The sequence below is a fragment of the Hermetia illucens genome, chromosome 6 (genome assembly GCF_905115235.1).
Source record: "Hermetia illucens chromosome 6, iHerIll2.2.curated.20191125, whole genome shotgun sequence".
Lineage (NCBI taxonomy): Eukaryota > Metazoa > Arthropoda > Insecta > Diptera > Stratiomyidae > Hermetia > Hermetia illucens.
In genome coordinates this window covers 26267290-26284429 of record NC_051854.1, presented here as the reverse complement: position 1 = coordinate 26284429, position 17140 = coordinate 26267290, and the positions used below count along the sequence as shown (strand labels likewise).

The 17140-nt window shown below is 45.1% G+C and overlaps 1 protein-coding gene across 1 annotated transcript in view; it reads left to right on the top strand.

Annotated features, from left to right (window-relative positions):
• LOC119658764 (rabankyrin-5) overlaps positions 1-17140 on the top strand; it is a 135147-nt gene that overhangs the window by 27547 nt on the left and 90460 nt on the right. The gene's annotated exons all lie outside the window — the stretch shown is intronic.

Here is a 17140-nt window from a genome sequence, read left to right as displayed (position 1 = left end):
TTTGGCTGGGTTCTGGCAGCAGCCAGCTTTGCCTTTGTTTATTTCTTCTTTTGGCTGATCTGTATTCATGTAAGTCCACTGGCGGTGTAGTCCTAATTGCAATTAAACCTCCTAATTGCAATTAAACCTTCGCGCTGAACTCGTTCTTCCTCCTCTGACTCTCCTTATAATTGTGTTACTTTACGTGTCTCTCCGTCCAACCCCATTCCATTCATTGTATCTTGTATAAACTGTCCCTGTGCCTGTCCCTCTCGCCTGTATGAGAAATTGTTTGAAAGTTTATCCGAACTTTTGCCTGTCAGGTTCTCTTCCCTTTCTTCCTCTGCGGGGATTTAATTTTCCCCCATATTCATTTGTCCAAATGATCCTAGCTTTCCATTTCCTTATTACAATCCCTCCAACTCTTCCCATCTATTCTCCTCTTTTCTGAATACTTGCTCTGTTCTCCAATTCAACAACACCAAAAAAATCTTGCTTTGTCAGTCTCCACTCAGCCTTAGCCAATCAACTGGAGTCATCATCTCCTCTCTCTTTGCATCCCTTCTCCTACTTGTTTGTGTTTTATTCAACCTTGGTTCGCCACGGAGATCCATAAAAACATCCGCTTGAAGCCTCCATTGCTGAATTTGGTTATTTGTCTATGTTTCATCTCTGTTGGACTGTGCTTTTTTGCAGTCCAACCTAGATACCTCGGTTTGTTGGTCCTCGTTTCACAGACTAACGTTAATTGTCAGCAAATACCACTAGATGTGCTACTCGCTTAAATCCACTTCAACATCATTTTTCTACTCTCTTGGTGGAAAACTCCTATCACTACTGACCTTTTTTCAGGACCTGGATGTAATCTTCGACCACAAACTTCGTTTTAATTCCCACTTCGTTGATGTCATCAATGGCGCTTCCAAAATGTTTGCTTTTATCCTATGTTCTCCCTCGAACTTTACCTCAATCCAGTCCTCCTTGACACTTTTCAACTTACTTGTTAGAAACATCCTTGAATATTGCTGTGTAGTCTGTCTCCCTTCTGCAACTGTTACTATCCCACTTGAAGCAAATTCATCCCGTTCCTCTTTCTCAAAAAGAACTTTCCCCGCGTGGACTATTCTTCCCGGCTTTCAACCCTGCAACAATGCTGAATTTTCCTTGATATGTGTACCATCTTCAAACTCTGTAATTACCTGATCAATTGCTCTACCACTCTGGATATTATATTCCTGCTTAGTATATATGGTGCAAACATTTTTTAAATCCCTTTCGGGGAGCTCGACAGCTGCACTTTCCGATCCCGACACTATGCTGGTAATACAACGCCCTACAACTTGGGTCCTATGGTTCTCTCCCCTTCCTCAGTTTGAAGCGTAAGTTAAGCCACTTATTTGCTTCTCTTTCTGATAACAATAGGTAATATATTTACTATTATGTATATTGTACATCATACAAATAAATAGACTACTTTGAACGCAATGTATTGATTGTTGCTTGCCGAGAAGCCTTCAAGAACTCGCCATCCGCCCGCCCATGACACAAATGATTCCGACGTGAAGTTTGCATCGGGGATGCTTCCTTCGCAGCATTGGTGCCATAACGTTCTCGTGGATCCGGTGTTCATAACTATGAGCTTTTTGAGGACCTAGTTCTGTTGGGATTCTGGGTGAGGCATGCCTCATTCAAATGCCCTGGCATTGAAATCACTCCCAACTAGGATTGAGGGCATCAAGCCTGCACAGAAAACTCGGCATCGTCTCATTCGGTGTTAGATAGATGCTGAAAAACGTTGAACACTGAATTCAGAGAAGCCATCTCCTTGGCCTTGAGCAAGAATTCGAAGTTGGGTGTCATCCCAAACCAACTTGGCAGTGGTTGCACTTCGGTGCATGTTGACCTGTAGGGTACGGATCATGTTAGCCGTGCAAATATTATTATTATTATTCTGTTAAGGGAAAGTCGCACCGCGTCCTTGAAGAACTATTGTGCCCCTTTTACTGGTTATAGTGTACCTATTGATCATAGTATCTCAAGCAGGCCTGTAACCGTTAGGAACTTTAGTATGTTCCCCACTTGCAGATGTTTCAGCTTTGCATCTGGTATTGAAAGTGCTTCAAGTGCTTTAAGTGTTCTCCCAGATGTATCGACCTACTGTACACAAGTGCCGGACACTGTCCCAGGACGTGCATAGAGGTTTCGTCCTCCTCCTCACAAAACCTGCAGGTAGTGTCCGTAAATATCCCTAGCTTGCCTAGGTGATAGTTCAGCCGACAATGACCAGTGAGAATTCCCACTATGATTCGGAGGTTCTTTTTGGTGGGGTTTAAGCAATCCTTTGTACGCATGGGTTCGTATCCCCCAATAAGCACCCTGGACTGCTCCATCCCTGGTAGGCCCGCCCAATATAGTTCCCTCAACCGTTTCTCTTCGTTTCTTAGATTCGTAGCCATGAAACCGTCTCCGATTCCACAGAACGGTTCTGGCCCGTGTAAAGGCATCCCTGCTCCCTTCTTGGTTAGTTCATCCGCTGCCTCGTTGCCTTCCAACCCTGCATGGCCTGGAACCCAAAGTATCCAGACCCTGTTGGACGAGCCGAGTGTATTCAATCTCTCAAGGCATTCCCATACCAGTTTAGAGTTCACCTGGTTGGACCTAAGTGCCTTGATCGCTGTTTGGCTATCGATGAGAATAGCTATGTTCTGCCCCCTGTAGTTCCTTTGCAGATTAAAGGAGGCACATTTGTCTATGGCGCAAATTTGCGCCTGGAATATGCTAGTGTACCTGCCCATTGGCTCAAAGTACATTTTCCTTGGACCAATGACACCGACACCCGCTCCCTCTGCTGTGAGGGATCCGTCAGTGTACCAAGTAATCAGTTGCCGGTTTAAGCCGTATGTCGCAGCCACGTTCTCCCAGTTTGCCTTGTTACTCCAACGTGTTTCAAACTTCTTATCGAAGTGAAACCTCGTTGTCATGTTATCTCTTGGTATCAGTAATTCGGGATACCGCCTAGAAAGAATATCAATCTTCCTTCGATTTAGGCAGCTCCCCACCCATACTACCGACCATCCTGAATATTGCCCTTCTTGCCTGCATCTGTATGTGCAGATGGAGAGGGGTTAATCCCAGAAGGACCTCCAGGGATACCGTTGGGCATATCCTCATTGCCCCACTGATACACCCGCAAGCCAGCCTTTGGAGCTTATGTAATTCCCTGGCTTGTGTGTTGAGTTGGGTTCTTTCTGCCCAGATTACCGCTCCATAGGTAATCATTTGCCTTACTATTGCAGTATATATCCAAAGTAGTATCTTCGGGCTGCAACCCCATTTTTTTCCTGCTATGGATCTGCAAGTCATCATAGCCCTCGTGGCTTTCCAACAAGTGTTTCCGGCATGTGTCTTCCAGAGTAATTTTTGGTCTAGCGTAATTCCCAAATATTTGACCTCTGTTTCTCGTTTCACCTCCATATCATGTAATGTTATGGCTCTCAGGTGATCAAGCTTACGCCTCTTAGTGAATGGTACTATGGTGGTTTTGGCTGGGTTGATCCGCAGTCTCACCTTCCTGCACCAGACGCTAGTAACCCTTAGTCCATCACATAGGGATTAAAGCAATGTCGTCCGCGTAACCCTGGACCTGGTATTCCAGTATTTGTTAACACGTTTAGGAGTTCATCCACTACCATACTTCACATCAGCGGCGATAGTGCCCCACCCTGTGGACAGCCTTGAGTGGTGTTCATGACAATAGAATTTGTACCTGTCGGTACTTCTATTTGCCTGCTTTCTAGCATTTTGCCCATCCAAAATGCCAGGGTGTTTCCCACTCCTTTGCGGCTCAGTACATCTTATATCTCTGTGTGCGATGTGTCGAATGCTCCTTCTATATCCAAAAACGCGCACAGTGCAATTTCTTTTGTTTCTATGGCATCCCATAGTACCTCTGTCAGCTGATACAGAGCAGTTTCAGTTGACCGTCCTGCCCAGTAAGCGTGCTGACAGTGATGTATGGGATTACGCTTTAGAAGGTTAGTTTTAATATAGTTGTCTATGACCTTCTCCACCGTTTCGAGTACGAACGATGTTAGGCAAATTGGTCTGAAAGATTTAGGGTGAAAAGGATCCTTTTTACCCGCTTTCGGTTAAAGACCACTTTTGCCCGTCTCCATACCCTTGGTATGCTCCCACTTACCACCCTCAGAAGAGACTCTAAGATAATTCCTAGGCCTCTCTGGATAAGTGCTGCCATCTACTTCGGGAGATTTCAGTGGTTTAAAAATTCCCACTGCCCATCTTAGCCTAGCTTCTGAACATACCTCTTTTTCTAGTTTCCAGCTCTCCTTCCTTCCCCGTTTATTCGTTGTTGGGGTGTCAGGCAGAATATTGTCGCCTGCCACCGAGGGGTAGGACCCCGGGAAATGAGTTCTGAGAAGGAAGTGTACCCTGTCCTCCTCATTCTCGGTAAATGTCCCATCTTCCTTTTTCAAGCAGACAGAGGATATTCCCCCGCCTTTGGCTACAGCCTTGTACAGCCAATCTCTTCACACAATTCCCTGAAGCTGTTCCATTTCGCCTCCCTGATCGCGTTGATATACATTTTTAAACCTCTGCCAGTCCCCGGTTTGTTTTGCCCGGCTGAAGAGTTTTCGTGCCTCTGTTCTCATTCTGGCCAGGTTCCTGTTCCCTTGATGGCTTAACTGTCTTAGCCGGACAGCTGGCCTGATATGCGATCATAAGATGAAGATCTGTTTCAAGGTTGCCCTAAGATTATTTAGGCGAATTCAAGCGGTAAATTTGTTTGGTAGGATTTTTATACCAAAGAAAAATATATACAAGTCGGGAAACCGGAAGCTGGACGCTTCAGGTACGAAAGGTTTTGTGTATTTCTTAGTACGTAGCAGGTGATATATGCATATATTATGTGAGAATATCCACTTTCGGATGATATTGACATTCATAATCTTGAATTTGCGAAGAAGCCACAACTTTGACGTATTATAACTTTGTTAGTATTAGTACGATTTCCACCAAACTTGGTAAGATCATGCTCTATATTATACTCTATATTGTTGTGAAATTTCGTCGTGCTAGCATGAACTTAAGGGGGGTTTTGCAGTCAATTACTAAAGATTATAGTAATATACTATTATTAACTTTATTTGTACAGATATCACTATGGAAGGTATTTCGGAGCCCAGGCACCATATAGTGGCAGCCTCCTGATTTTTTTCAGATTTTTCGGTTTGGTAGTTTCTGAGAATGGCCCCCTTAAAGGAATGATCCCTTTCAACCCCCCGCACTCCCCACCTTTCTAACAAATGTCAAAACTAAGGCCAGCTTCGAAAAGTACTAACCGAGACCTTTAATTTGATACCCCACATGACTATATTTGATGAAAAAAAAATTTACACCCCCCCTTTGTATGTATGGGGGAATCAGTTGTTCGTCGCGATCGTTTGAACAAAATTAGTTTCAACAAGAAAAATGAGATATTACCTATGGCACAAGCATACTTTCCTCTTCCCAATTGACGTTGGTTATGATGCCTTTAACCCGGATTAGAATCTTGCAATTGCATTTCTCTCGGAAACCGGATTTCAGGTCATGAGAGTGCATCTTTCTGTACCTGTAACCATTAGGCCAACACCGGATTTGCGATTACTGCGCTCGGCTTCCCAGAATACAAATAAGGTTTTGTTTTACACAAAACCTTGAAAACAGTGCCGCAAGAGAAAGCGGAGTACTTTGCATAATCGCATCATGTGGCATCAGTTAGGCCCAGAATGTGCAACCAATATTGTCAAAAGTTTCGCTTATGTTGGAAGAGAAAGGCATACAATTTTCACTTATTTGTAAAAAATCCTTAGATAGACTGTAGAACTTAACTATGAAAGACCATAAAGTATAAGAGCTCTGATTAAATGTTTTTTTTCATCTTCTGATTAACAATGTAATTGATAGTGAAACGTAACAAGCAAATGCTTTCAAGCCAATGAACTGATTCGAGCACAATCACATTACCATCAAAAGTCCAATTCAATCCGCGGGATTGGATAAGTGCAGGCCATTGAAAATGATGGATGAATTTCGGTATGTTGGACTATGAACTTATTAATCTGTACGCGCCCTCCACTCTTTGCTTCCTCTTAATTCGTCGTCAATTATCAAACATTTCCATGCTTTTATAAATCTTTTCCGTTTTCTTGATTGAATTCATGCCGCGTGACTACAGCTAAAAGATACTCGTCAACAAGTAGCTTTTGCATTCACCGAATACGACTATAAATATATTGGAAAGATGCGTCAACGTGGAGTTGAATTGGGAATTCATATGACGAGTTTATTGAATACACATGTTTCCTGATAATTTCCTTTATTCACCTTTGTGTACGTTTGCTGGACTTTGAGCGCCGGAATCAACTTTCTTAGAAGAATTTCTAAATATCTGATTCATTCACATAAGGAAATTATTTAGATAGTTTGAGTGCACATGTACAGGCATTTAGAATGTTTTGTTTATTCGTAAAATTTATTTTGAATCATAAAATGCTCCTATAAAAATGTACCCAAATTCCATGCAGTAAAATTTAATCGTTACACAATTTAAAGATTTTTTGTTTGATTCGCTTATTTGTAATGCAAGTCATTCTGCTCATTTTGTTACTTTTAATCGTATTTTTTATTTTAAATTTCAATGATTCCAAAGCGAAAAATTCTCGCCGATTTGAAGTAATAAATTTTATTTCTCTTGCAAGAGATGGGGCCAAATTCGGCCAAAAGATATCAGGAACATCATCTAAACACCTCGTCGCAATATATTAATTATAATAGGTTGTTTCACATGAAATGGCCGATTTGGTACACAAGAGCATGTATGCCAGTTTCAGGTGTTGATAAACTCGTCGAAGGCAATTTTGACAGCCTCTTCGTTCCTAAATTGTTTTTCCGCCAAAAAGTTATCCAAATGCTTATAAAAGTGGTAGTCGGTTGGCGAAAGGTTCGGTGAATATGGTGGATAAGGCAGAGTCTCATACTGCAATTCGTTCAATTTTTGAACCGTTGTTCTGTATACATGGGATCGTGCATCGTCGTGAAGGAGTATCACACCATTTTTGTTGACTAATCTCGGCCGTTGTATACTCAATTTTTGGTGCACATCCTCGAGTTGGGCACAGTATTTCTGTGCATTTATCGTTTTGCTAGGTGCCAAAAAAGAATAGTGGACAACTCCAGCTGTAGACCACCAAACAGTCACCAATACCTTCTTCGGATGGAGGCTCGGTTTCGGCATATCCTTCGGTGGCTCATTAGCATCTAGCCTGTGTGCTGATCGGCGACGATTGCCGTGTAATATCCACTTTTTATCACATGTCACTCAGTTAATCCGTTGGGGAGTTCCGTCCCCACGTACTCGAGGAGGGCGATCAGACCCGAGTTTGCAAGGGACTCATCTGAAGTGGCTCTGCCACGAAGCCTTATCGGAGGTTATCTGGTACCATGGGAACCGGGATGGCCCTCTGAGAGCATATGCTCCAGGAGATTTCCTGGAGGATGCGTTCTCGGGCCCGATTATTTGCGATTGGTTGGCCCCCTAGTGGGAGTTTCATGGTGGTTGTGGTTATACCTACATCGCGGGCAGAGCTCCTCGGAGCTCAAGTGTGGAGTTGCGCTGCACAACTCGGGTGCCGTACCCCTTAGTTGCGGTAGAGGTGTTAGATAGGCCTCACATCCACTGGTATGAATGCTGAGCCTGCACTAAGTATAAACCAGTACCGCTGTGCTAGTCAGGGCGGTGCTCTGATTGTGGTCCCAAAATCAATCCGTGTCCGAAGAGGACCGTGGGATTATGCCTACACGGCACGTACTCACGTTAAACCCCCAGGACTTTCATCATATGCCACTATTCTGTGCAAAAGGGATCGCTTCTGTTGCGGGAGAGAAAAGAACTGCAAATTTCCATTCGAAGTGCAATGTTTTGCTCTGTAAGGGCAAGCGGAACCCATTTGTCGAGCTTTTTCACCTTTCCAAGTTGTTGCAAATGCTGGGAAACTGTCGAATAGTATACGCCCTCCCACAGACTGACGTGTGGCGGATTCGACTAGCAAACGCAGCTCGTCGTTGTCAATCTATGGTCCTGGATGTCCGCGTGGCTCACTTTGAAGGCTTACGTCGCCTGACCGAAATTTTTCGAACCACCGCCGTGTGGTTCGTTCGCTTACCGTATCAGCTCCGAATGCGCTGTTAATGTTCCTGGTCGCCTCCGCTGCTTTATGACCGGGTTTGAGCTCATACAGAAAAAGTATACGTTCTTGGCTCTTTTCCATCCTTTTTTCCTTTTTATTTACTGTTATCATAACGATGGTCGAAACTGAAATGATTCCTTAATTAAAGCACACTCGCAACTAACTTCACTTGGTTGCCAAATCGGCCATTTCATATGCAACAGCCTAATACTTTTCTTTCCTTTTAGGATTTTGTGTGAAACATTCGATTCGATTCGATATTTGTCGGTCGTTTCTTTAACTTGTGTGACAAGTTATTCAAAAATGTTTACATTCACTGTACTATTCTGAGTTAGTTTGAGGATAGGTATAGTGCGATATCGCGAAACTTGTCAATTTAAAAAAAAAATTCGGAACATAGTCATTCTTTTTGGAACTGGCCTAAGTTTCAATATAGGAGTTAATACTAAAAATATTGATGTAACTCTCCCTTCCTTTTATCTCAATCTCACAACTTCAATAATATCGTCTATTCTTTTCGTTGGTTAACACTTCACAAAACTTCAAACTACTTTTGATATGTGACTCAAGCCGCGCCGGCGATCTAGCCGAGAGTGTGTCATTTTGACATTTTTCGCGTCGGTATCCTGTCAGGCCGCCAGCTATTTCCACGGCCGTTCAATGCGGCGGCAGAAGCGAATTCGCGGTGGCGTTCAGGTTAAGGCCTCCGATGTGCCGCCACATCATTCTCACAAAACTGTAAAGGGGCCCTCGTATGATGATTGCAGCGGCTGCCGAGGAGCTTCCACCCGCATCTTCGAAACTACGTCCCTAAGCAGATGCAGCCTTCCGGAGTGGCCTAATCCTGTGCTGGACGACGAGGAGGCGCAGATTTTTTCCGTGCACCATCTCCGCGCGGCTGGCCGTGAATTCCTCTCTTTGGGCTGTACAGAGGCCGAGGAGGACGAAAGGCAAGGACCGCGAACACGAACATTAAGGCGGCCTTTAGTGTCCGGTGTCAACGTTGCAGTATACCATTAGACTGTGGGTGCTATGCAGTAATCATATGCCGTTTGAAGCTTGCCTAACTCTGTGAAAGTAGACTCGAAATGCATTCCCTGGTCCGTGTTGATTACGGCTGGTACACCAAAGCGCGATAGAGGATCTCGGCACATGATTGCGTCATAATATCAGACAGAGGTATTGCCTCAGGCCACCGCGTAAACCTGTCGATGAGTGTGAGGCAATACGTGTACCCGTGCGAGTCTCGCAAAAAGCCGACGATGTCGAGATGGATGGTGTGGAAGCGTTTAGTTGACCGAGGGAATACGCCTACTTCCTTTCGTACGTGCTTGTTGACCTTGCACTTCTGGCACGCGATGCACTGTCTGGCGCAAGAGTTTATGTCCTTATTCATGGACGGCCAGAAATATTTTCCAGTGACTAACCCGTTCGTCGTCTGGATGCCTGGGTGCACTAGATCGTGTATTGTGTGAAATACTTCACTGCGAAAATCGGCCGGAATGAATGACCTGGGTCCCTTATTTAAGTTTTCGCAGAATAAATAAGCATTGGAGCCGAAAATAGGAAACACTTTGCATATGTATTTGGAGTTTGCCTTTGGGTTCTGAAGCTCTGTATCGTCTTTTTGTGCTTCGACAATTGTCGTATAATCGACCACTGCGGGGACTGTGACTGCCGAAATTCGAGACAAAGCGTCTGCAACAACATTGTCTTTTCTAGACAGGTGTTGGATATCAGAAGTAAACTGGCTGATATAACTCAAGCCCCGAAGTTGGCGAGGGGACGCTTTGTCGGACTTTTGTCTAAGCGCAAAACTAAGGGGTTTGTGGTTTGTAAACACGGTGAACGGCCTGGCCTCAAGGGAGAAACGGAAGTATTTTATAGCGAAGTACGCGGCGAGAAGCTCATGATCGTAGACGTTGAGCTGGGTTGAGCTGTTTTGAAAAGAAGCTCAACGATTACCAGATTTGATTCACCAGTTGGTGAAGACCGGCGCCTACTGCTGTATCTGAGGCATTGACGAACGACGATCTACCTGAGGAAATGCCATAAGTGTTGCATCAACAAGCTGTTGTTTGAACACAGCAGACCACACAACCTCGCGGGAGTCTTTAATATTGGGCCCACACAAGTAGGAGTTAAGGATCGCGTGGTGATGAGCGGCATTGGGTAGGAAACGACGATAGAAGTTTAATATGCCGTGGTTGGTAGGGGAAAGCTCTTTATCACCTCAATCTTGTCTGGGTCAGGTTGGATACCATAAAGGGTTATTAAATGGCCGAGAAATTTTACTTGTTTCCGTAGGAATCTACATTTTTCAACGTTTAGGACAAGTCCGGCCTCAAAGAGATGTTGAAAAATGCACTCGAGATGTTCCAAGTGCTCAGATTCTGAAGAGGAAGCGACCAAAACATCATCGATGTAGACGAAACAAAAGTTCAAATTTCGTAAGGCAGAGTGAATGAACGTCTAGAAAGTCTGGGCAGCGTTGCACAAGCCGAAAATCATCCTAGTGAATTCGAAAAGTCCGAAAGGTGTGCAGATAGCCGGTTTCGGAATGTCTTCAGGAGCGAGAAGGAGTGGTACGTCTTGGCTAGATCCAAAGTCGTCAAAACACGGCAGTTCGTAGGCGATTGCACAAAATCATGGATCAGTGCAATGGGATGTCGGCCTAGAATAGTCTGAGCATTCAGACGCCTATAACCTCCACATGCCCGCTTTCACCGTTTGAACCAAATGAAGTGGAGAAGACCAACAGCTATTAGATAATAATAATAATCGTTGGCGTAACAATCCAATTGGACCTTGAAGTGTGTTAGAGCACTTAATTCAAGACCGTAAAGGTAGCCTACAGGATTAGAGTACCCGGTAGGAAGCAATAAGGTCAGCATTGCGCTCGCCCGAGATTGTTACTCTGATTTGACTCAGGTACTCATTCACAGCTGAATCGATTGGTATCCGATGTCAAATCATGATACAAATTCCACTGCCACCAGCGAGATTTAAACCGCGAGCTTCTGTACGTGTGCTCTAACCACTCAGCTATCCAGACACGGCGTGTCGAATATCCGTGGCGATGATGTCCAGGTGTCGAGCTTGGCGTAGTGAAGCTTTGTTGAGTTTCTGAAAGAAGACGAAGGTTCTGTGAAAATCATGAAGTCGCGTCCCTCAAGCGTTGTCTAAACTGCTTGACTACCAGGTAAGCAGCTCTTAGTCGAAGATGAGTCTGTGCAGGGCTAAACTTCTCTGAAAAGAAGACTAGCGGCCCCTACACTCCGTTAACATCAGAGGCGTCCATCTGAGAATAGACGAGCAAGCTGGCCTTCTGAAAAGCCATTTCAATTTCAGGAATCCAATGAAGTTCGGCCTTTCCTTTGATCCTTCTCGAGTGATGGCCGAACACCATCAACGTTGAGCAGATGGCCAAGAATTTTAACGTATTGATGACGATCTCGTAGTCGTTGAGGCGTTGAAACAGGATGCGCATATGCTTTAAGTGTTCTTCATCTATGGATGAGGCGAGGATGTCGTTCATATACGAATGGCAAAAATTAAGTTCTCGGGTAACCACGTGGAACAGACGTTGGCATGTTTACACTCCATTGCGCAATTGGAAAGTCATGAACAAACTTCAACTCTGCCACACGCATGTGTCACATTCTGCTTATGCGGCAGGACGGATTAGTCGAGTCGATGCCGCGCTTACGAGCCGAGGTGCTGGTGGTGACATTATAATGTGTTGCACTTCACATAAGGACTTTGGCCCCAAAGCTCCAAGCACATGTCTAAATTTCGTAGCTTCAATTATCACTTTCGCGGCCTCGAAACTACACTTGACCATCGCGAACTACAACGCCGTTATTAGGTATTTTACACCTTCACTCTGATGCATTTAATATCACCGAAAATTATCTGTTTTATTCACCGATCACATCGGGGTCACCACCTTGGGGTTCAAGGTTGTTTCCCCATAATTAGTCAATATTCGGAACGGTTCTCAGTGGCCGTCGCGTCCATAAGCTCTGTCCGTAGAAGAAGTCTTTCTCGATGGCCGTCCCCGCTCGATGTTCATCGAAGAAATTGTTCTGTTTTAGCATAAGTACGCTGACTTTCGGAGCGGTTTTCGGTGGCCGTTCTCGTTCAATGTCCGTGGAAGAAGGCGGGCCACATTCCACTCGAAGGACGCGTCGAGCGCTCATCGATGGCAGCGATAGGATTGCTGCAAGGGGAAGCATTCGGAAACTCGAAATGTGGCGCGAAATCCTGTTGTGCCAACAGATGGAACTAGTCGCTACATAAGCTATGGCAGATAACGTGTCGTCTGAATACACGCTCGGTTCCTGCTTGGCTTATAAAATCCCCAATAATGATTTAGATATCATACTTGTGGCACGCCTCAAAGGTTCGTTCTACTGTCTCGTAAAAGGGAACCTTCTCAATTCTGCAGTCATCTCTGCTGGGGTGCGAACGTTAATCAGGCTTTTGTTTAAAAGTTCGTCTCGCAAGCGCATGGCCGTTCGATTATGTTTTCAAAGCCGATAATGGCAGGTTCCATTTTTCCGTTGATTGGGAAATCTATGTACTGGTTTACTGAATATATGGTGTAGGGGCCCTTCTCTAAGAAACCGGTTCCTTTCGAGAGCATATCTTGCAACGTTGTGATACCACCCTTATTTTGCGACAGGGTATCGGCTAGTGGCTTAACAGTTTCTGCTCTGTACAGGGAGCGCACATTCCATGAGAAAATGCGCAAATCGTTTGCCCGTTTAGACCACCGTCGTGTGATCCACCGAATTCGAGACTCCTTTTGTGTCAACCTTATCTAATTTCCAACCTGAAGGGCAAGTTAGTAAAGCTTGTCCCTTTTTTAGGCGCAGAAGACCAGCCTTCATTTTTGTTCGTATGCAGTTTTTCATTGAAAAAGAACTCCCAACGGTCACCACGTGGAGATGGAGATAGGGTTTGGTGATAGAACTGTTGGTGTTGCTTCAGCAAGTGTTTCCCAGGTTTTATGCTCCATCATGTGTACCAATTTACGTTTTTGCCTTGGGACTTATCAGAACCATCACAAACTGTACGTTCTCCCGACTGCTAGTGTGACTTCGACTAACTACTCTATGGGGAAAAGGATGGGAAGACAAGTTTTATCTAAAGTTATGAGTCGACCATTGTAAGAATCTATCAACAAATATACGACTTTTTTGGAAATATTTTGAATACTTTCATATTATGTAAAGAGGATCTTGCAGATTAAAATGCTTACCTTTCTTCATCGCTTTCTGTGTACGTTCCATTCTGTAAACGTAAATAACCCAGTTTCTGGCTACGTTCTTTGATCAGAATCCGCTTCAGCTTTGAGGTTGCCTCAAGAGAGTTAGTCTCTTCGCAAAAGCGTCTCCAAGATGATCGTTTAGCCGATCTTTTGCTCTTCTTTAGAGCCTTCTGTGCCTCTTTATAGCGATTCCAGCTAGTACTTGATTCATCCTTCAGAGCACCTTGTCGTTCTCCTCTGTTTTGCCAAGTTGCCGAGTTCCACCATGATGTTTTACCCTTCTTTGGCATCTTGAGTGGACAGCTTTCTTCGAAAGCTTCTCTCATACTAGTTGTGATCATCTGGGCTGTCTTCTCAATTCCAGCAATGGATTTGATGCGTTTCCCAGGGATCGTAACTCGGGCGCTCAATTCTATTTGATACATCACCCAATCTGTCTTCCTCGGATTCCGGAATGGAGTGGGTAGAGATCTATGCCCATAACGAAATCAATGCGTCTGTGATCCGAGAGTATGATATCGTTTGATACTCTCCACTCTCCGATCAGAGCCGCAATGTCAGGAGATGCCACCGTCATGTCGATGACCTCTCGCCTGACCACGTTGAAGAAAGTGGGTTTATTACCGAAATTAAGGATCTGCAAATCGGTTCCTACTAGATACTCCAGTAGTCTCGATCCTCTTGCATTGATGTTCGAACTTTCCCAGCATATGTAGTGAGCGTTAAAATCACATCCTGCTATTACCCCCATGCCTCTACTTTTGGCATATTGGATAGCTCTGACGAATGTTCCACTGGGAATGTCTTCTGCGTCGTAGGGAAAATATCCAGAGCACCATAGTATCTCTTTATCTCCCTGTTGATTTTTTATGGTTAGTTTAGCCGATGTGGTGTCGCCATCACATAGGTCGTTAACCAGGTTAGCCTGGAAGTCTTTGGAGACTACCATGCAGGTGCAGGGTCGATCGCTTCCATTGGCATACAATAGGTCAGCATGTTGGAAGTTTAGGCCCCTGACTGTCCCACCAACAACCCACGGTTTTTGTATGAGGTGTATAAATGTCTTGCAGCTATTGATCCGACGACTGATAAGTGCAGTCGCCGCTTTGCAATGCTGCAAAATACACTTCCCAGGCAGCATCCAAAATCTAATCTCGGGGCCAACAGGTGCATACAGCCCTCAACCGAGAGACTGTAATCTGGCATGCAAAGTAGTATCACTGGAGCGAGTGAAATGGGCATTTAACTCGTTCCATAGATGCAAGTCTGCAGGTCCGGATGGCATCATCCCTGCGCGAGTAATAGGAGGAATGGATGCCCTGGGTCTAGACATTCGAAATATATATCGTCCATGCCTAGCACACGCTTATATTCCAATTAAATGGCGGGATGTGAAGGTATTGTTCATTCCCAAACCAGGAAAACCTACACCTACACAGACGCAATAAGCTTTCGACCGATCAGCCTAACGTCATTTCTGCTAAAAGGACTAGAAAGACTAGTAGATCGGTTCATAAGGGATACACACATTCCTAAATGACTACTTCACCATAGGCAACACGCCTACCAGAAAGGCAAATCTACGGAGACAGCACTCCATGAACTTACGGCAAAAATTGAAAAGCCGATGTCCGAAAAAGAATACGCCTTAGGCGCATTCATGGACATCGAAGGTGCCTTCAATTATGCCTCATTCGCGGCAATTTGTGATGCGGCAAGACAGCATGGAATCGAACCACTGCTAATCAGTTGGATCCTTCACATGCTAGAGTGGAGAAAAATCCACATATCGGCCGGCCAGAAGTCTATTGAAGCAGTATGTCTCAGGGGCTGCCCCAGGGAGGAGTTCTCTCTCCACTGTTATGGCTCTTGGTAATGGATACCCTGCTGTGGCTCCTGGAGGACAAACAAGTCTTCGCGCAAGCATTTGCGGACGACCTAGCCGTAATAATTATCGGCAAGTTTGCGGACACAGTAGGTGACCGCTTGAATGCAACTCTGCATGTAATCCACAGCTGGTGCCTCCGCAATGGACTCACGGTGAACGCTAGGAAAATTGCACTAGTTATGTTCACTAGGAACGTCAGGTGGGGCAGCTATACGCTACCCACCTTATGCCAGCGGAAATCCAGCTGGCATAAACAGTCAAGTACTTAGGAGTACATTTCGACTCCAAGTTAACGTGGAAGCATCATATTCAGGAACAATCAATACCAGAAATCCTGCAGATTGCTCTGGTGCTGTAGGAATGCGATAGGTAAGACCTGGGGACTTTCACCCAAACGGATATACTGGATGTATACATCCATAATAAAACCCATTTTGATGTATGCATGCATCGTCTGGTGGCCAAGACTGAACTTTGCTAACAGCAGGAAGCTGTGTGGCGCGGCAGGATTCGCAGCATTCGAAATTTATTTCGAATGTTGCGAATGTGAACAAATAGATGACGCGGAACTTTCCACTTTGTAGGGCTCGGGGGGAGGACTAGCGAGGAAAGTGTGCCATGAGTTGGGGGCAGAAAGAACCACATGGAGACGGATCGTTCTCTTCTGCCTCCAGCCTTAAACGACGACGGATCGCTCGCGTTGTTCAAAAAGTGTTTCCGTTATTCTTTCCTTTCTTGAATAAATTTCGAATGCTGCGAATCCTGCCGCGCCACAGCTGCTAACGCAGATTCAGAGACTTGGTTGCCTAAGTATTACTGGAGCAGTGAGTACTACGCCAACTGCGCACTTGAGGCTGTCCTGGATTTGCCCCCCATTCACTTGGAGGTGAAACGGAAAGCGGCCAACGACGCATATAGGCTCGATACCATTGGGGCGTGGAAAGGCGGCCAATCAAACGGTCATGCGTTTATCTGGAAATTCCTTGAAAAACATCCGGTAGCCCTGATGCCGACCGATCATATGGTTTTCAGATTCGTCTTTGAAAAGACATACACTGTCGTAATCACCGAAAGAGAAGAAGGGTCGACAAATGGCCATGAGTCTTTTCAGATTACAAACTAATAATCTTCACCGACGGATCAGTTATGGAGGATGGATCGGGCGCAGAGGTGTTCTCGGAGAATCCGATTATAGAACTGACCCGACCCCTCGGAAAAATGACAACCATATTCCAGGCAGCCCATTTCATTGGCAGCAGAAGAATGTCTGCGACAAAAATGGAGGGGTCGTACCATTCGAATCTGTTCCGACAGTCGGGCGACATTATTAGCACTAAATGGCAACAACATATCAAGCCAGTTGGTGTGGAGTTGTCATCAGGTGCTGCTGAAACTTGGCCGACTGAACGAAAAATTCCTGATATTGGTGCCGGGGCACTCTAATATCCCCGGTAATGAGGAGGCTGACAGACTGGCTCGCCTAGGGTCTGGATTCACAATGGTGGGGCCGGAGCCGGCTCTTGGAATCCGACCATCTACTGTCAAGTCTACTCTGAAGGGTGAAATTACAAGGATTCACGCAACCGAGTGGAGAAATTTGAATCTGCATACTCTCTACCTCTGGAGAATGTTCTCAGATTTGCGAAAGCCTGCGAAAACCGTAGGCGGGAAGCTATTGAATAGGCAATTTACGGGGATGGTACAATGGGCCTAACAATGTCCTGAGTGCTCGGAGTTGCGGCTCCCCCC